This window comes from Pinus tabuliformis, chromosome 2_2 (assembly GCF_031772625.1).
Source record: "Pinus tabuliformis cultivar Carrire ecotype Pingquan chromosome 2_2, CPIR1, whole genome shotgun sequence".
Classification (NCBI taxonomy): Eukaryota; Viridiplantae; Streptophyta; class Pinopsida; order Pinales; family Pinaceae; genus Pinus; species Pinus tabuliformis.
Window position 1 is genome coordinate 522,859,532 of NC_142300.1, and position 21,637 is coordinate 522,881,168.

At 37.4% G+C, this 21,637-nt stretch overlaps 1 pseudogene across 1 annotated transcript in view; it reads left to right on the plus strand.

The window, feature by feature from the left end:
• The window catches only part of LOC149193652 (ISWI chromatin-remodeling complex ATPase CHR11-like), a 97,080-nt pseudogene that overhangs the window by 2,261 nt on the left and 73,182 nt on the right, over positions 1-21,637 (plus strand). The window lies entirely within an intron of this gene.

Sequence of the window (21,637 nt, forward strand, 5' to 3'; positions counted from 1 at the left end):
AACATCTGCAAACAAAGGCTTGCAGCTTCGCCATTCTGTTATTATGGCATTCCACAAAAACAGATTTTGTTTTGGCATTTGATCAAACAGTTGATGTGCAACCTCCAATTTTCATTCCTAGCAATAATAGCTACCCAGGAAACTGTTGGAAAATCAAGATATTTGTAGATTAATGTTGATTCTCCTTGATAATTACTTGTGATATTTGTTGGCATTTTATTATTTTATTTTACTTCTTCATCAAGCAATTACCATAAGAACATGAAGATCACAAAAACACAAGGAACACAAGATATAGGCTCCATGCCAGGGAAAAACCCCACAACTGGGGAAAACTTGAACAATCCTCTTCTTATAGAATCAGATCAAAATGAGACCTCCAAGACCCAAAGACCAAGTCCAAGACCTCCTCAAGCCCCAAGTCAGCCCTCCAAATGATCTCCTCCAAACAAGACAAAGTCTACTAAAGTCAATGGAAGGTCAAACTCTTCACAAATTGCTTCAGTCAAAGTCTGCAACTTCAGGTCTGCAATTTGGCCTGCAACTTTCGGTCCCTGCAGCTTGCCCAGAAAACCCTAATTCCTCGCACGTGTGAGCAGAGATGATTCGTTTTCAAGGTCTTCTTCCTTTGCTCTTGATTTGTCCTTCTCTTCTTGACTTTCGCTCTTGAAAAATCTTCTTGTCTTACTGCAGATCGAACTTGTGCAAAGTGCTCCAAACGAGTTGAAGTCTCATGCTATATATACACTCTTCAAGAGGTTGAATAGGCCTCTTCTAGGCCGACTTCATCTTGGTAGGGCCGACTTGGTCTTTGGAGTCCAAATTGACTTTATAAGCTCAAAAATAATGTTTCTTTCTTAATGCAAATTTGCCCAAAAGGGTCTTTTAAATATGACCATAATTCTTTTTGTTGAAAATGTGTAACTAGGTTCGGTCTTCATAAAGATGAAATGTACTTTTGATTTTTGTAAAAGTGTAAAATGAAAGAAAATTATTATTATTATTTTTGGAGCATGGGTTTCATGTTCAAGGTCTTTTATTTTATAGGTCAAGCACCCATTGAGTGCTTCTAGGGTTTGTCCTAGGTCAAGAAGTCAAAAGAGTCATTGTCATAAGTTGAAGACCCCATCGGGCACATTGTAACTTGTAAAGAAAATTATTTTTGTCTTAAAAAGTGTCCAGATACCCTCCAAGACCAAGTCGGCTTGGCAGCTGGCAAGTCGACCTAAAAGGAAGAGCCACGTCCACCTTGAAGAGCCTATATATAGGAGGGAACTCGTCCTCCTTGAGATACATTCGTTCATTTCTCATTCAGCGAAGAAGAAGGAAGAGTAAGGCAACGAAGGAAGAGGACGAAGAAGATCTTTGTTTGGGATATTTCTCTCTCACACGTGCTAAGGAGAACTAGGGTTTTTGTAGCAGATCTAGGGTTTCTATCTACAAGTTCGATCTTGGAGGAAAGAAGGCAAGTAGGTCAAGTGAAGGTCACCAAGGGTAATCCTCAAGCTCCAAAAGTGAGGGAAATGCGAGCGAAGGTCAAATGGAGGCTCAGAAGGCGGATCAAAACTCACACGTGTGGCAACAACAATCGCTGGGGGGGCCGAAATTTCAGATCTGTAGTGGAGGCCGAAATTCTGCAGCTGGAGGTCGAAGAAGTGCTACTGGGAGAGATTTGACTGGCTTTGACTGGATCAAGGTTAGCACATCCTCCGGAGAGGTTGGTCTTGGTCTTGGAGGGTTCTGAAGTCAGTCGTAAAGTCTTGGAATTCGTCAATTGAAGAATCTATAAGGAAGAGAAGAGATTCATAGGTTTTCCTCTCAAGTGGAGAGGTTTTGGCCCTGGCTCGCAGCCTATATTCTGTGTTCTTGTTCTTCTTGTTTTTGGTAGCTATTTGATGATACACACACGTAATAATAAGTAACAAAGCTAATAAGTAAAAAGACATCACAAGTAGTTATTAAGTAGAGAGAAATCACTATAATCATTGCTCTATAGATTTCTCAACATGGTATTAGAGGTAAGGTTGACTAAGGGCATTATGAAGATCTCTACTGCATTGAGGAAGCTCTTCAAGAAGTGTTCAAAGGTAGCAAGCCATCTCAAGAGAGGCATCAAGGAAGCATGGAATCTTCTATTCACTACAAAGAAGGAAGGAACCAAGATAAAGGATGAAGGACTCTTCTCAGCACTCACTGGCACATTCCAAGACGAGAACATTTGGGTAATCGATAGTGGTGCATCTAGACACATGACTGGTCATCACAAACAACTGAAGACATTATCAAAGGGAAAATCTTCTTACTCAATGGAACTTGGAGATAATAAGAGCTATCCTATAAGAGGAATTGGATCTACCTCTATAGAGCTGGAAAATGGAAGCAACATTCATCTCAAAAACATCCTATTTGTTTCAGGTTTGCATAAGAACTTACTTTCTATTTCAAGTTTAGAAGATAAGGGTGATAGAGTAGCTTTCATTGATGGAAGAGTTGTAGTATGGAGTAAGAACTCAAGCATAGAGAATGCTAGAGTAATTGGTATTCGTGAAGGAAGGCTTTACAGGTTGATATCTCCTCTTGCACAAGCTTTGGTTCACATTGAAATCAACCCATGTGAACTCTGGCATAGAAGATTTGGCCATATTCATTTCAAAATCCTTCCAACTCTAAGTTCTATAGTAGAAGGAATCCTCGAATTGAAAGAAGATCACGAAGGAGTATGCAAAGGATGTGCATTAGGTAAGAATACGAAGAGACCATTTGGAAGCAGTGCTTCACGGTCAAAAGAAATCTTGGATCTTAATCATTCTGATGTTTGTGGTCCTATGGCTCCTAAATCACTTGGAGGTCATCTATATTATGTCACATTTATAGATGATCATTCAAGGAAAATTTGGGTTTACTTGATGAAATCCAAGGACGAAGTATTTACAAAATTTCAAGAATTCAAAGCTGAAGTTGAGAACCTTACAAAAAGGAAAATCAAGATACTAAGATCCGATAATGGAGGAGAGTATACATCCAAGGAAATTATAGTTTTCTGTAAGGAGTCTGCGTTTAAGAGGGAATTGATAGTCCCATATAATCCGGAACAAAATGGAGTTGCAGAGCGAAAAAACCGATCCATTGAAGAAAGTGTAAAAGCAATGTTGCATGATCAAGATCTACCGAAATTTCTGTGGGGAGAAGCCATGAAGACAACTATATATATTCAAAATCGAAGTCCCCATAGGTCACTAGATAACAGAACTCCCGAAGAAGTATTCACTGGGAAGAAACCAACTGTAGATCATCTTCGAATCTTTGGTTGTCCTGTATATATTCATATATCGAAGGACAAAAGAAAGAAGCTGGATCCATCAGGCATGAGAGGAACATTTTTTGGCTACAACAACTCCTCTAAGGCCTATAGAATCTACTTAAAAGAAGGACGCTGTATAGAAGTCAGTGGAGTTGTCATATTTGATGAAAGTATTGCTTTCAAGAAACCAACGGAACTTCTCATGGAGTTTGATGATGAAGAACTTCCTATATTTGAAGAAGAAGTTGAAAGGGAAGAAGAAGAATCTCACCATGAAGATGAAGGTCCCAGTGAACCTATTCAACCTGTGGTCATCCCCGAATCAAGAAAGAGACCTAATTGGTTGAAGTCAACACTACTTGATGCAGAAGGTCATGGAGCAACTCAGGGCACATTTAGGGAAAGAAAGAAGCCCAAACGATATTCTGGGTATGCAACCTACATGAAAAAACTAATAGAAGTAGAGCCATCCACTTTTGAAGAAGTTGTCAATCATCAAGAATGGAAGGATGCCATGAATGAAGAATATCAATCTATAATGAAGAATGGAGTTTGGGAGATTGTGCCTAGGCTCGATGACAAATTTGTGGTAACTTCCAAATGGATCTATAAGATCAAACATGCAACAGATGGAAGTATTGACAAGTATAAGGCAAGCTTTGTGGCTAGGGGGTTCTTTCAACTTGAAGGCATCGACTATGAAGAGACATTTGCTCCAACAACAAGATATACAACTATACGTTCGTTGGTCTCTTTGGCAGCATCGATGGGATGGAACATCCACCAAATGGATGTCAAGGCTGCATTTCTGAATGACACAATTGATGAGGAAGTCTATATAGAGCAACACTTGGGATTTGAAGTTAAAGACAGAAAGGCATATTTTTGTTGATTGAAGAAGGCATTATGTGGCCTCAAACAAGCACCAAGGGCATGGTATGCTAGAATGGATGCATACCTTCAGAGATTAGGCTTCACGAAGAGTTCTGCTGATTTGAACCTTTATATTAAGGTTGTGAAGGGTGAACTGGTAATCATTCTTCTGTATGTAGATGATATTCTCTTGACAGGTGTAGAAGGTCGAATTGAAGAATGTAAGAAGCAATTAGCAACAGAATTTGACATGAAGGATCTAGGGCTGATGCATTACTATTTGGGACTAGAAGTCTGGCAAGGACCTGATGAGATTTATCTGGGTCAAGGGAAGTATGTGATCAAGATGTTGAAGAGGTTTGACATGATGGATTGCAAACCAATGACAAATCCGATGATCACAAACTTGAAAAGGCTAAGGAGTTTCGAATCGAGCCCGGTAGATCCTTCCAAACATAGACAATTGATTGGCTCACTGATGTACTTGGTGAACACTTGACCAAACATATGCTTTGCAGTAAATGTTCTCAATCAATTCCAAATAGAGCCGAAGCATGATCATTGGATAGCAGCAAAACATATTCCGAGATATCTGTGAGGAACCATCCACTACTGCCTGAAGTACGATAGAAGGAATGATGTCCACCTAATTGGATATATAGATTCCAACTGGGGAGGCAGTGAGCAAGATGGAAGGAGCACTATAGGAGGATGTTTCAGTTTGGGATCCTCCATGGTCTCATGGATGAGTAGAAAGCAAGATACAGTTGCTTTGAGTAGTGCTGAGGCTGAGTATATTGCAGCCTGTGAAGTAAGCAGAAAAGCAGTCTGGTTCAGAAAGCTGCTATATGACCTATTAGTAGGACCTATGGACCCTGTTTACCACTACGTGTCAACGACCCATAGCAATACACCCCCTTTTTTCACAAAAGGGATAGCGCCTGATCGATGTGTCTGTGCTGTCCAACTATCATCATCAGCCTGATCATCATGTTATAATGTAAACCCATTCTGCATGTATATGATGTAAATAATCTCAGCAGAACTGTGTCATGTATGTAACAACTTAGGTAAACCTACCTTTCTAGTGACGATCTCCATTCTAGGAGGTTTTTCGTCTCACCGATTCATTTTCGGATGGTCGGTAGAGTTTTTCCCTCCAATCTTACCCCAAAGCTGTAATGGATTTTGTCGCTAGGATCTTAAGCGAGTCTTAGTGTTCTAGATCGAGTCTATGTAAAAGTAATTTGGGAATAATCCTAACTATTTGGTTAGATTATTTTATTACAAATTACTTGATTTGCTGGATTATACTTGTGTCATAGAAATGGATAATCTGTGAGGGTCTATTAGAAATGGGTTCCCCCCCTTATGATGTAAAAAATATGAAAATCATGATGTAAAGTATCTTGAGGGTTGGAAAAATAATATATCCGTTTATAGGTTAATTAATTAAATTTTCTGGCCCAAAATTAATTAAAATCCTAAACCAGAAATTTAATTAATTCTAGGTTCTAGGTAAATTTAAATTCTCCAAAGACAAAATTCATCGGTCCTAAAAAATTAAATTTTAAGAGGTCCAGGGACTAAGGTAGATAAATTATTTTGATAAATTTTAAACTTTTGATCCTTGTGGTTAAGTCAAAGTCAATTTTTTGGGGAAGTGAACTCAAAAATTTATTTTTTGAGTTAATTAAAATGCATTTAAATGAAAATTTCAAATTTCCTCCAAAATTAAATATTTTGACGGATGAGATTAAAAGAAATTTCAATCTTCATCAACGGTCGAGATTACTTTGACGAGGATCACTCGAACTAGCTGTTGGAGGATTTATCTTTAAATAGGAGGTCCTTTGTCAGTCAATCCGTCCGATCTCTGAGTCGTGTGTTTAGCAAGAAGCTCTGGTGTAATATTTTTTCTGGATAATAAAGAAAGACTTTGGGGTTAAATTCTGTTGGTGTTACTCTTCATGGGAATACTGTAAGATGTGTTGTTTTCATGCATAATTTTTTTTTTAAAGCCATTGATGATAGCTTCTGAAGAGTGATTTGAGTACAGGTATCTTGCTCAGTCGCTGGGGTTTGAATAATAATTTAAATTTTGAATGTAATAGCAGGTATCTCTATTTGTCTGAATTTTATTATTATTTTCTCGCTTTATTTTTGATGGCTAGATTGAGTTTTGCAAGGAAATCTTGATTTTAGATCCTCGGGTGTTAGGGGAAGTTTTCAGTTGGACTAGCCAACTCCCGATTTGTGTTTCCTAAAGAGCCCAGCTAAATTAGCTTCGGGCTTATCATAAGATACACTAAGGGTTTCTAGTTAGCACTTCCTTTAAAATTTAAAAAATCTTTTAATTTTTGTGCAGCATAATGATAGATCTGGCTACGTAGAGCCTTCAACTTGTAATTATTGTAATTTAACTGAGTTTTTGGGTTTTTTAATTTCATCATTGTATATATGGTTTTTGGGTGTTTCGTTTTTGTCATTACATGTACAGATTTGAAGGATAATTCCTGTTGAAGCCTGATCTAGGCCCTGGAGGGTAAGATCTGGCCTCAATATCACTTTGCAGGGATATTATTCAACATTTTTTACAGTCCAAGGGTTTTAAACTTTTAAATCTGGAAATTTTACAAGGGTTTCAAGGCCAAATCTGAAGCATAAAAATATATTGGTGTGAAATTCATTTTTTCGTGGTTTATTTTGGGTTTTCTGAGGCTACCATTGACTGCCTGGGGTTTTCCAACTGTTTTCTGTAAATTTCAAATTTCTTTGCTGCCCCGAAGCTTCCTCTTTGTACCCACGCCTTTTGTTGTTCACTGCCTAAACCCTCTCCATAGACCTGCATATTGAGCTCTTCCTCCAAATGCTTCCTATCTCCCTCTCCAGCGTCCAAACCCTTCTCCGTGGTCCTCTTTTCCTCCATTCTGCTTGCAAAAAAACCCTTCTTTTCCGCAGTTCACATCTCCTCTGCTCTTATCCGACCTGCAAACGCTAGCGCGGATCCCATCTCCATCGCATTACCTCCGTCAGCCTCTGCGTGTTTCTTTCCTCATCCCGCGACCCTTTGAGCCAGATCCCTCTCTTCATTCGACCTGCAAAACGCCATCAAACGCCGCCATCATATCCTCCCTCGAACCTCAGTTCTCCTTGCAGTCGCTGCAAATCTATCTCCTCTCCTTCTCCGCGGATCCCAGCTCCCGATTTCCACGTCCACCTGCAACTCCCTTCCTACTCGCAATCCTTCCCTCCTCGCGCTGCCTCATTCCCTGCGTCAAACCCTTTCTTCCAGCTCTACTCTATCCCTGCCCGAGTTCTCTGCAGATTCTATCCTCCCTTCCACCGCCGTCCAAGCCCACACCTGCACACACAACACTACAATTCGATTTTCTTTTTTTTTCATTTGTATTATGCTTGTTTAGGTGTTAGGGTTGGGTTTCATAAATTCGATTTTTGTTTGTTTGTTTTGCTTACTTTGTCGATTTGTTTATTTTGATTTAATTTTTTGTTTTATATTTTTTCATTTTTATTTTTTATGACTCAGAGTTGTGTTTTGATTTTGATTTTTGATTTCATTTAAAAAATATTAAAAAAAAACATTAAAACTTATTTGGTGATTTTAGAATTGCGAATGAAATAATTCAAAAAGGGGAATCTAAGCTTTCACATTTAAGAAATTTTTATTTTTATGTGGCATACGGCCCATAAAAATTTAAATGTAATTAAGGTCTTTTGATTTGGTTTTGGGTCACATTAAAATATTCATTTGCCACATTAAACTTTGCTTCGTAAGCTTAGCATATTAAAAAATTTACCCAAGGGATAATTAAATTCAAAATCTAAAGTTCCTTGGTGTCCTATTTGTGTTAAGTGTAAAATTTTAAATTTTGTGGTATTGATTTCTCTATTGTCAAGTGCGATTAATGTTTTAGAATCATATCTAAAGATTGACTATAGGAGAAAGATAAATTCTAGATCTGGGTTATTGAAGAAAATCATTTTAAATCTAGAATCATTGCTTAGCAGTTAATTTTCATAATTCTTCACGATATTTAATTGCTAGAATATATTGCATGATAAAGTTTTGGGCATTTACATTTAATCGTTCATGATCGTCACATTTATAAATTGCTCTGGATAACTTGTTTTATTTAGTCTATGGTTAATTGAATATAAAGACATTGGTCTAGAATCATTTCTATCTTGTGGTTGTGTCTTGTTCGTATTAATTGTTTGATCTATTCATCTTAGTTAACCAGGACTTGTTTACATCCATCAAGTTGTTCATCCTTAAGTCTCCTAGAGCCCGTGTTCCATAAGCTACCCTCATTCATCCACCCCAGGGACTATCCCCCTTGACTTGTCTAGGAGAGAGTCTAAACGGAGTGAGTAACGATAAGAGTGACAACCCTTTCTCTGAGCATTGTCGCGGTGCCTAGACACTTTGTGCGACAACATTTTTTGGCGCCAGTGTCGGAGACAGAGTTTTTCTGTTCTTGCTCCTCTCAATCTCTTCTCATCATTTGACCCTTTCATCTTCATCCATTGATCTTCACCCATTCATCTTCATCTCATTTTCATCATATCATCTTCTGTGTCGAGTTAGATTTTTGTCCGAGTGGCGACTCCACTTCCTTCATCTTCTACAGGGGCATGTACTAGGAGGAACCCAAGCAGCTTGGCTAATCTTGCTTTGGATCCTGAAAGGGCTATCAGAACTAGATTACAGAAGCTCTCTTCTCGTACACTCCTTAACAATCTCAACCAGGAAGCTCTCAGTGACATCCATTCACTCTTCTTGAATCCTCATGTTCTAGACATCATGGATATCTATGAGCCTCTTTAACTTTTCTAACATCCAGGGTTATCCCCATAACCTTCCTAATATTGGTATCTACAAGTTGCTTGCTTTCCAAGGAAATAATGCAATCACTGTTAAAAATCATTTATATGCTTTTCAGACTTGGTGGGCTAAATTTGCTCATGCTCATAATTATGAGGATGTGCAAATGAAATGCTTCGTCTTGACCCTTGAGCAGGATGCTATGGATTGGTTTAGGGATAGGCCTGATCATAGCATTGATTCATTTAATTCCCTCCTTAATTCTTTTAGAGAGAAATTTGGTGATAAGAAAGAAGATCGATTTCTAGCAAAAGCCATTAGCGTCATTAAAAAGAAAGAAAATGAGACGTGTGAAGAATTTAATAAAAGGTTTAATGGTATGCTTAAAGAGATATCTATTGATTATAAACCAACTGAGAAAATGCTTCTAGAATATTATCTTGATGCTTTCAATCCTGACACTTCTTATGAATTAAGGAGGTCCAAGCCTGGTGACTACAAGGCTTGTCAAATCACAGTTGAAGAGCTGGAAAAGGATAAGAAGGCTTTTGGTAAATCTGAGATTCCTGGGTTTGATAGATCTGCTGTTAAATTAAAAGAACCTAAAGGAAAAGAAAAGGAATCTGAAGAAGAACCTATGCAAAAATTGCTTAAGAAGTTAGAAAATATGGAGTTAAATCAAGCTAGGATGATTGTTGATCATGCTAAGGAGATAACTACATTACAATCTAGGTTGATTCAAATGGAAAGAGCTCAAATGCAAAATCCTCAACCTAGGGGTTAGGATAATAATAACAATCAAAATAATTGGCAGAAGAAAGGTCAAACCAGTGAGCAGAGGCCTCCCAATCCTCTTGAAACTAATAATCTTGTGGAGGATACCTTGCCTTACTGTAGGGCCTGTGATGAGGTTCATGAAGAAGCTACTTGTCCCGTTATCAAGAGAATCATGCATCATGAAATGCTTGGGACAAATAATTAGATAAATGTGGTTGGTAAATAATATCATCTATCGCAAGAGAATTGGGAAGAGGTCAAGGGAAATAGTCAACCCATTAGACCTTTCACATCTTCATATAGCATTAATAATTTTGGTCAAGAAACTGATGTCTTGGTTAAAATTTTTAGTGAGGAGCCTCCTCCTAAGCGAGTTCTTCAAATTGCTAAGAACAAGGGGCTAACCTATTAGAGAAGAAGTCAAAATGATAATCAAGTTAATTCTCGAAGTCTTAACCACGGATCAACTTTTGGCATGAATATTGATTTAGGAGGTTGGATTAATAACTCTAAAGTTTTGGTTCCTGTCACCGAAATAGTGAAGATCCCCTCCAAGAAGGCCAAGTTATTAAGTGTTATTGGCAGTACCCAGGTGAATGCAACTCGAGAGGAACCTCCTGAGGCTTTCTATTAGGATGCTCCCATATAGTTCCAAAGTATGGAATCCGATAACAAAGGGCATTCTCCTTTTTTCATTACTTTGCTTGTTAATAATTATCGGTTATATAACTGCATGCTTGACTTTGGTGCTTCTGCTTGTGTGATGACTAAGAGAGTCATGGAACAACTTAACTTGAGGATATCTAGGCCTTACTATAACATATGTGCCATGGATTTGAAGAAAATTAAAGTTCACGGGTTAATTAAAGACTTGCAAGTCCATCTGTCTGTGTACCCTGATATCATGATTGTCATGGACATAGTTGTGGTTGATGTGCCTGATGCTTGGGGTATGCTGTTGTCTAGGAAACGGGCCTCTGATTTAGGAGGAAGCATACAAATGAACTGGTCATATGCTGCGATTCCTTCCCATAATGGTCAAGGATTTCTTAAATTAAATAGAGAGCTCGAAAGGAGATTCCATGTCGAAGATCCTAAAAGTCCCCATAATGAGATAATATGTGAATGACCAGACCCTGGGGATCATGCTATTTTATCTAATTCAATCATTCCCGTAGAGGTCAAGGTTGATAAAAAAGAGGGTGACTTAAAAAATAAAGTTTTGCATTTGTATTTTGATGGTGCAGCATCTAGGCATGGTAAAGGTGCAAGAATTGTCTTGAAATCTCCCCTTGGTCATATTTTAAAATTTGCCTATCGATTAGAATTTGAAGCAACCAACAATGTGGTTGAATATGAAGCCTTGTTGTTGGGTATTGAAATGGAAAAAACTTTGAAAGTCAAATTGCTGAGTATCAAGGGTGATTCAGATTTAGTTATCATGCAAATAAAAAATAAATTTACATGTAAAAATCAAAGATTAAGAAATTATAGAAATGCTGTGTGGGATACCATGGAGTATTTTGATGCCATCAATCTTGAAGTTATCCCAAGAGAGAAAAATTGCTTAGCTGATGAGTTAGTTGTTGCTGCTTCTACCATGCAGTTGTCTGATAAATTAATTGAAGATAAAACTAAGACGGATATCATTTTTAAACCTTCTATCCCAGATAAATCTGAACATGGGCAGACCTTTGATAATGAAACACATGTTATTCACTTTCTAAATAATTTGGATAAGTTTAAGGGTTTTGTTTAGAGAGGGAAGAGTCCTACCATATGCACGATTGAACATGGCACATCTGAAAAGTGGCCTACAGATTTGCTTAAAAGCAGGCAAATGCTCAGCATGCACTACATTGAACGCATCTGATGCTGTGGGGCATCCTTTGTATTGTATTCCTAACCCTACACCCTTTTATTTCAGTGTTTTATTTTGTAGGTAGATTTATGTTTTTCATGTTATTAGGATAGTTAGTAAATGAAAAGCTTATATCTTTCCTGTGCTTAATATTACATTATGATTTTTGGATGGACGCTATTTATGTTATCTTGTGTGTTGCGTGGATGCAGATTCTGGATTCTCACATTCCTCCGGTGCAGCAATGTGTCCCCAAGTAGAGCCCAATGTTGACCACTACGTGTCAACGACCCATAGCAATACACCCCCTTTTTTTGCAAAAGGGATAATGTTATGAAATCAGCTCACAAAAAGATAGAAAAGATAGATCAATGCCTTAGAAATAAGCCTCTTCGAGGGGGCAACCTCCTTTACATTACACAAATGAACAATTCTTAGATGATACAAATGACAAGACCTCCTTTCTATATATAGGAGTCTAAGGGTTCATAATATAATCAGAGCCGACATAACAATAATAATGTAAGGGCACAATAATAACAATAGTGGGCTTCTATGGGGCACAATAATAACAATATGGGGACTACATGGGCACAACAATATAATAAGGGGGTTGTACTAATAACAATAAGGGGTTACACTAGTAGTATAGGGACCTAACATGCCCCTCTTCTTCAAAAAGTGTTGTCCTCAACGCTTGAGTAGTTCTTGATGCTTCTGTATAAATTCTTGTCCTCCCATGTGGAATCTTCAGCGGGTAAGTTCTTCCACTTGATGAGATACTCTGAAACTGATCTATTTCGTAGTTGTCGATTTCTCGGTTCTGTGACTGCTTCAGGTTCCAATATGATTTTTCCTTCCTTGTCAAGTTGTCGCAATACTGTTTGAACTGGAATCTTCTGCAACTTTTGAATGAGTTCCCACTCCTTTGGGCATATGGATATCTGTAAGGCCTGATGTTTGGAGGAACACTTCCTGGAATCAAATGAATAGCATGATCATGATCATGAATAGGTGGGAGGCCTTTGGGAGTCTCAAATACCTTGGAATGATTGTCCAAAACGTTTTGGAGATTTGGAGAAATACATGATTTCGATGTGGGATCCTCTAGTGAACATAATTGTGCAATTACGCCCCGTTGTTCTTTATTTAGAAGCTTTGTCATGCTGTTAGAGTTGATTATCTTTCCAAGTTTCCCTTCGATACCCCTCAATTCAACTTCCTTTCCTTCCCAAAAAAATTTCAAGAAAAGTTCTTGAAAATTAAAAGCTATCTTACCCAAAGATTGTAGCCATTGGACACCTAGTACAAAATCAACACCACGCATCGGAATGGAAAGCATTGGGCTATTCAATACATATTCTCCCATGGATAGCTTGATATTATGGCACTTTCCAGAGCAATTTATGGTTCCTCCACTTGCAACCATCACTTGATACTCTGGTGCTGGATATAGGAAGCAATTCAATTCCTTGGCTATCTTACAATGAATAAAATTATGGGTACTACCCGAATCAATCAACACTATTACCTTTTTCTTCTTTATATGTCCTTCTATCTTGATAGTTTGAGGAGTGGTAATTTCTTCCAACGCATTACAAGATATGGTCGAATTCATTTCTTGATGCTCGATGTGATCTTTCAATTCTTGAACATTTTTCTTCTTGATATGTCCTTCTATATTGATAGTTTGAAGCCATTCTCTTCATTCGACCTACAAAATGCCATCAAACGCTGGCACCATATACTCCCTCGACCCTCATTTCTCCCTGCAGTCGTTGCAAATCTATCTCCTCTCCTTCTCTGTGGATCCCAACTCTCGATTTCCGTGTCTACCTGCAACTCCCTTCCTGCTCGCAGTCCTTCCCTCCTCGCGCTGCCTCATTACCTGCGTCAAACCGTTTCTTCCAGCTCTCCTTTGTCCCTGCCCGAGTTCTCTGCGGATTCTCTCCTCCCTTTCGTCGCCGTCCAAGCCCACACCTACACACACAACACTACAATTCGATTTTCTTTTTTTTTCATTTGTATTATGTTTGTTTAGGTTAGGGTTGGGTTTCAAAAATTCGATTTTTTTTTTTGTTTTGCTTACTTTGTCGATTTGTTTATTTTGATTTAATTTTTTGTTTTATATTTTTTCATTTTTATTTTTTATGACCTAGAGTTGTGTTTTGATTTTGATTTTTGATTTCATTTAAAAAATATTATAAAAAAACATTAAAAATCAAAAAAATTTTAAAAATTATTTAGTGACTTTAGAAATGCGAATGAAATAAATCAAAAGGGGAATCTAAGCTTTCACATTTAAGAAATTTTTATTTTTATGTGGCCTACGACCCATAAAAATTTAAATTTAATTAAGGTCTTTTGATTTGGTTTTGGGTTACATTAAAAAATACATTTGCCACATTACACTTTGCTTCATAAGCTTAGCATATTAAAAAATTTACCTAAGGGATAATTAAATTCAAAATCTAAAGTTCCTTGGTGTCCTATTTGTGTTAAGTGTAAAATTTTAAATTTTGTGGTATTGATTTCTCTATTGTCAAGCGTGATTAATGTTTTATAATCATATCTAAAGATTGGCTATAGGAAGAAGATAAACTCTAGATCTAGGTTATTGAAGAAAATCATTTTAAATCTAGAATCATTGTTTAGCAGTTAATTTTCATAATTCTTCACGGTATTTAATTGCTAGAATATATTGCATGATAAAGTTTTGGGCGTTTACATTTAATTGTTCATGATCGTCAAATTTATAAATTGCTCTAGATAACTTGTTTTATTTAGTCTATGGTTAATTGAATATAAAGACACTGGTCTAGAATCATTTCTATCTTGTGGTTGTGTCTTATTCGTATTAATTGTTTGATCTATTCATCTCAGTTAACCAGGACTTGTTTACATCCATCAAGTTGTTCATCCTTAAGTCTCCTAGAGCCTGTGTTCCACAAACTACTACCCTCATTCATCCACCTCAGGGACTACCCCCTTGACTTGTCTAGGAAGGAGTCTAAACGAAGTAAGGATAAGAGTGACAACCCTTACTCTGAGTGTTGTCGCGGTGCTTAGACACTTTGTGCAACAACAAACCCTACAGTGATACATTGTGATAACACCAGTTGTATACAATTGTCTGAAGACCTAGTATTTCATATGGAAAGATAAAGCATATTAACAAAAAGTATCACTATATTCGGAAGCTAGTACAAGATGGTGTATTGTAGCTACTATATATCTCCATTGATGAGCAGGTAGTTGACATATTGACAAAATCTCTTCCTAATAAGAAGCTTGTGTATTTGAGAGACAAGCTTGGTTTGGTTGATATATCCTCCCTAGTTGAGAGGGAGAGATAGGCACATCATTCTTGTCTTCACTTGGGAAGACAAATGGAGGATTGTGTAAGCATCTGACATCTGATACACTCTGAGAATGTGGTAGGGCATCCAAGATAAGAGTAGTCGTGGATTGATATTTTTTTAGGACTGGCTATCCAAGATAAGAATAGTCCAAAGAAGGTCATACTATATGAACACCTGGGTGGAGTATTTACCTTGAGAGACAATGATGATGGTGTTTATAAATCATTGGTCTTGCCAGCATTGTAATTTGTGCTCTAATATTGTGGAGAGATAGAGTTGCTATGTGACAATGCTAGTTGTTATGATGCTAAAACAGATGGGTTACCAATCCAACTCTTTTTATGAGATCTCTTCAGATTGAGAATGTCCATGTACCATATATGAATACCTCCTTAGTTAAGAGGGAGTGTTGAAAAATGTGTAACTAGGTTTGGTCTTCATAAAAATGAAATCTACTTTGATTCTTGTAAAAGTGTAAAATGGAAGAAAATTATTACTATTATTCTTGGAGGATGGGTTTCATGCTCAAGGTCTTTTATTTTATAAGTCAAGCACCCATTGAGTGCTTCTAGGGTTTGTCCTAGGTCAAGAAGTCAAAAGAGTCATTGTCATAAGTTGAACACCCCATCGGGCACATTGTAACTTGTAAAGAAAATTAGTTGTCTTAAAAAGTGTCCAAATACCCTCCAAGACCAAGTCGGCCTAAAAGGAAGAGCCACATCCACCTTGAAGAGCCTACACATAGGAGGGAACTTGTCCTCCTTGAGACACATTCATTCATCTCTCATTCTAGCGAAGAAGAAGGAAGAGGATGAAGAAGATCTTTGTTTGGGCTATTTCTCTCTCACACGTGCTAAGGAGAACTAGGGTTTCTGCAACAGATCTAGGGTTTTTATCTACAAGTTTGATCTTGGAGAAAAGAAGGCAAGTAGGTCAAGCGAAGGTCATCAAGGGTAATCCTCAAGCTCCAAAAGTTAGGGAAAGGCAAGCGAAGGTCAAAAGAACGCTCAAAAGGCAGATCGAAGCTCGCATGTGTGGTGATAGCGACTGCTGGGGGGGCGAAATTTCAGATCTGCAGTGGAGGCTGAAATTCTGCAGTTGGAGGTCGAAGAAGTGCTACTGGAAGAGATTTGACTAGGTTTGACTAGATCAAGGTTAGCACATCATCCGGAGAGGTTGGTCTTGCTCTTGGTCTTGGAGGGTTCTGAAGTCAGTCTTAAGGTCTTGGAATTCGTCAATTGAAGAATCTATAAGGAAGCGAAGAGATTCGCGGGTTTTCCTCTCAAGTGGAGAGGTTTTGGCCTTGGCTTGAAACCTATATTCTGTGTTCTTTTTCTTCTTGTTTTTGGTAGTTATTTGATGATACACACATAATAATAAGTAGGAAAGCTAATAAGTAAAAAGACGTCACAAGCAGTTATCAAGTAGAGAGAAATCACTATAATCATTGCCCTATAGATTTCTCAACACTTTTGACTCATGACAAATATTTCTTGACTTGACAAACCCTAGGAGCATGAAACCCATGCTTGAAAAACAATATTTTCTTTCTTCTTTTGCTTGATACATAAAATATACATAATGACATAAGTACAAAGACAATTATGAAGACCGAACCTAGTTATTTTTTCAACATAAACCACCTCTAATTCCACCATTTCATCAAATAGTTTCAGGGCCTCATCAACATACCCATTCTGTGCATGCCCAAAAGTAAATGTATTCTAGCATATTATACCTTGCTGCCACATTTGATCAAAAGTTTGGCATGCATCTACTATATGTTTTTCTCTATATGAGGTCTATCTCCAGAATATTTGGAAAAACATTCACAGTGCACTATACCCACCAATTATCATGGTCCAAAACTAACATAATGGCAACTGAAATAGTTGAAATCTTTTCCACGACAATCTCGCAATTTCAGCATTTTGTCAAATAATTTACAAACATACTCTTAAATTTTTTGTGCTCTGCCTTTGGTTGGCCTATTCAGGCTCAATATTGTAGCCTGCACCCTTATACCACTTGTAAGATTCCCTAACTACTCCGCCAGGACGATGCTACTCTCACAAATACCGACGTTTTCAAGAGATAACCAAAAACATATGCATAAATTAACCAACACATAAATCCATGTGCAAAGTGAAGCCATAATAATGAAAATCAAACAACATAGTGAAATACATGCCAAGAAAATCCATGAAACATCCGCATAACAAGTTTTGACCACATATCTGTTAAATTTGTCAGTTGGCTGTGGACCTTGGATGTTCCTCCCAGCTCAGGGGTGATTGATTGCTGAGAGATTGGAGCAGTGCGGTATACGGTTGGGAAAAATGATGCAGGAGCATTTCATTTCCAAGTCAAAAATCCTTTTTGACTAGACCTAGGGGTTTCATTTACCAGGGGAGTTAGTTCCCTAAACGAGTGTTTTTGTTTAATTTATTTGTTATGTATTTAAAGAATTCTAGAAGAATATGTAATTAAAGAAAGCAATTGTAATCAGATCTATTCCTTAGGAGTGAGTTGGAGAGATTTGAGGGTAGTTGAATTGCTTTAAAGATTTGTGGATCTAGAAAATCCTAGATTAGAGGTTTAGGTGAGGAAATAATGGATCTGAACCAAAATTCTATTCAGAATCCTGTTTGTATAAAATATGTAATCAAATAGAGGGGTGTGTGGTGTAGACAGGACAAAATAGAGGGTCTGAGTGAGACCGAGTAAGGTTGAAGGCCAAGAGGGCCATTTGATGCAATGAGGTCAAGGCCTTTGTAATTTATTTGTATATAAACATAAGACATCTGTCAGAGTGTATAGAGCCAAGAGTTGAGCCATTGAATATTTGCACTTTTGTTATATATGTTTAGCTTCCCTGTGTTCGTGTGTAATCATGTATAATTAAGCTCAGGAGGGACCAATGTCTCTCTCTCTCTCTCTCTCTATATATATATATATATATAGTGGTTTGTAGAGAATCATAGTATGTGACAGTAAGAGCTGAGACTAAAAAGAGTGCAGAGCTTAGAAGGAAGAGGGTGCATTAAATAATGCATAGGGCTTGTGACAAAAGCAAGATCAGAGCCGCAACAGAAGTGTAGAGGAAGAATAAGCTCATGAGAGATAAGCGTTGATCGTTTATAAACGAAGGATCAACAATCCATTAACCAAAGGTTTTTTAGAGTATCGGGCATCAAGTACAAGTAGAAGGGAAGCTTGAAGACGAAGTCTTGAGATCGGAGTAGAAGGGACGAGTAGGGAGCTAAAAGGGCGAAATCAACCGAATTTGAGCTAAAGGAGTAGAATGCAGAGGAGCCAGAAGTTTTTGAGCAAAGCCAGAGGAAGAGTCGAGCTCAGAGGAGCATTACAATACTTAGTCATTTTTGGCATTTTGGAAAGCCTAGTAGCTAACTAGAACCAGGGTGACAAAACTTGATTTATGTAAAGAGGATCATCACTTAACAAGATTCGGGTTGGAGGTTTCATCTTGGAAGTCGGAGAAGGAGTGCACAAGGGAGCAGCCGGGCTGACTGGTGTTGGGATGACATGGAGATCAACCAATAGAAAAGGGGACAAAATACAATGTACAACTCACGTGGCATTATGGGTCCCACCCGAAAGTTTTCCCCGGTCGTTCCCATAAAGGTTCTTTCCCATTAAGTGTTAGAAAATTGGAAAGGCAGAAAGATTTTCTTGCCTTGAGAATTACTTGTGATATACTTATGTTCTTATTTGCTTTCTTTATATTCTTATCTTATTTTATTTTCTTTTCATCAAGCAATCATCAAAATAAAACATGAAGACCAAGGACACCAGATATAGGCACTCAGCGAGGGCTAAAACCCCTATACAAGGGAAAACCCAGTCAAACTCTTCCACTAGTAGATTCAAATCAAACTTGAGACAATCCAAGACCTTAGACCAAACCAAAAAACCTTTCTCCTCCACCAAGTCAACCTTCCAAGATGATGAACCAAACACTAGAAGTGAACTTTTGTCAAATTGCTTCAACCTAGTTTCAAGTAAGACTTTCGGCTTCCCAGCTTCAGAATTTTGGCCCTACTGCAGCCCTGCAACTTCAACCCTCCTGCAGCTTCAATTTCTTCACACATGTGAGATAGAGACAAGATAAAATGGTCTTCTTCCTTCGCTAGGGTTTCTCCTTTGCTTTAGGTTTTCTTCTTCTTTTCTTACCTTTTTCTTGCCTTTTTCTCTTCTTTGAATTGCAGATCGAACTTGAGTGAGTGAGTGTCCAAATGAGGTCGAGTAGTTGCCTATTTATATTTGTTTCTGACTCCTATTTGAGGCCGACTTGTCTTCTTTGAGGCCAACTTGGTGGAGGAGGCCTAAATGACTCAATTTACATCAAAATAAATTTCTTTCTTGATAAACAAACCCCAAGAAGAGTCTATTACATGATGACATGGACAAGGAATCTTGACATAAACCCTAGAAGCCTACAATGGATCCTATGACCTATTAATCATTGACCCAAGCATGAAACCCATGCTTTAATAAGTCAATTTCTTTTATAAGTCAATTGTTTTTTCTTTCTTTTGACAAATACATTGCATTATGACTCGAATACAATTATGAAGACCGATACTAGTTACATTCTTCATCACTCCCTCTTAACTAGGGAGGTATTCATAATTACATATATACAGAGGTACATGGAAAATCTCAAAATGATATACTCTATGAAGAGTTACAACACACGCAGTGCTACAGATTAGATACCTGACCAGGGTATCTCACTAGGTGGGACTAAGGTGTGTTCCAAGCTTCAACCTCTATAGCTACCATCAAGCTTCTACTCTAACACCAACCCAGGGATCTAGGTGCATATCCAAAGTTGGAGCTCCAAGACCAACACCACCCTCCCTACTTCATGATCTAGACATCATCACAGGTCGGCTAGATGTCCTCCCAAGAATCTTGTCACCCCAAGATGCTTCATCTCTTCTTATTAACTAAACCAGATATATCCACCAATCCAATCATGCTTCAAACATTCAACCTTCTTATGGAGAGATCTGCACAAACACAACCCCAATTAGTAATAAACTTTCACTATACATATTTAACACAAACCTTCAGGGTCCTTAATCATTCTGATGTTGCTTAGATCATCATCATATCAAACACATCTAGTCGGAAGCTTTACTTCTTCAACTTTTCCAACAGCACCAAACTCAGCCTCAACACTTCTTCCAAAAAATCCAAGTCTTGTTCACAACTTTATCAATCAAAAATAGCCATCAGTATTGCTTCAACTATTCTTTGATTTCAAACATCCTCATGGGAAAGTTGATCACTTCTCTTCAAGCTCCCTCTCAATTAGGGAGATGTATACTTTCCTTTATCCAAGTACAAGTCATACAGGCTCTTCCAAGCTCATCGGAGAATTTAGACCTTCCAAAACATCATCATTCCTTTACATGGCAACAAGCTCATTTATCGAACTTTAATGTCATCGAGGTTTTCACAACTCCCTCTTTCCATCATGCTCGACATCATCATCAAATTGTCATCAAATATGAGGTAAGCATTCTCATCATCTAGAAGACTATGTACCTGTAAACCAATAAGTACAACTAGACACAAGTATATGTAAAAGAGCATGAAGTCAACTTATCAATATATCATTATGATAGGAGCATAATAAATCAGATTTTAGATATTCAACACCTAAACCTAGTTAGGTTTTATAATCAATCAAGAGTTTCATCCATTAGACTTATTGCAACAACATTTACTAGAGTTTCATCACAAACCCTAGATTTTATCATCAAAACTAAATCATATCAATAATTGAAAACATTATACTTCTAGGGTTTCATTATCATGCCCTAGAATATCAATCTCTACTAGGGTTTTGTTACAAACCCTAGATTTCAAAAACTAAATCATGAATATCAACAATCAAGTTAGCATACCAACATTTCATATAGAAACTTATATCAATGTCATACAAGGGTTTTATCGTAAACCTTAGATACAAACATCAAATTCCAAAATTAGATATACAACAAATTTTGACCAGGATAGGGTTTCAATTATACAGAAGCATATACACCCAAAGATCCATTTCTAGGGTTTTATATTGACTATTACAAGGGTTTTGTCATAAACCCTAATTTACCAAACCCTAAGAAAAATAGGGTTTCTAGATATCAACAACAAACCCTAAAAGCTAGGGTTTTACCATAATATTACCAAAACCCTAAACATCAAAAGAGTAGGATTTTATTATGAGATATAAACTTTATGGACAAACTCTAAGAAGACTAGGGTTTTAGAATGCCTTAAGCATCGTAAGGCTAGGGTTTTATAGTGAACCCTAAAGATTAGGGTTTCACCAAAATGAGCAAACAATAAGAGATAAAATGATAAGGGTAGATTCAATCTAAAGATTAATTACCCAAACAAGAATCCTTATGATTCAAAACCCTAGACATGAGAGATTTAGTAATATGAAGCAAATTTCAACATGAAGAATAGTCATACCTTATTCTGCAACGAATTAAATCAAATCAAACATACCTTGAGTTGTTCTTTAACAAACCTTGTAGAGACTCTTTAACAACAAGCCTACTTTCATGACAAATGTCCTT